Consider the following 247-nt stretch of genomic DNA (forward strand, 5'->3'; position numbering starts at 1 on the left):
AGAGGGAATCCAAATCTCATAACTTTAATTGTGCTTCTGTAGAAGTTATACATAGAAAGAAAGTGATTGTTCAAACAGAAAGAAGGAATATTCTGTGATTTAAATAATGAAACCCACAACCTTCCTCTAGTTCTTAAACGCTTCCTCCCCCCAACTACCAGGACCCCAATTCTGCCTTGCAGATCTGGCTAGACCAGATGATGCACAGCGGTACAGATGGGAATTGGAAACGCAGGGAATCTAGGAC

This window comes from Echinops telfairi, unplaced genomic scaffold, assembly GCF_000313985.2.
Source record: "Echinops telfairi isolate 266 unplaced genomic scaffold, ASM31398v2 ScPeMD7_7469;HRSCAF=8507_1, whole genome shotgun sequence".
NCBI lineage: Eukaryota > Metazoa > Chordata > Mammalia > Afrosoricida > Tenrecidae > Echinops > Echinops telfairi.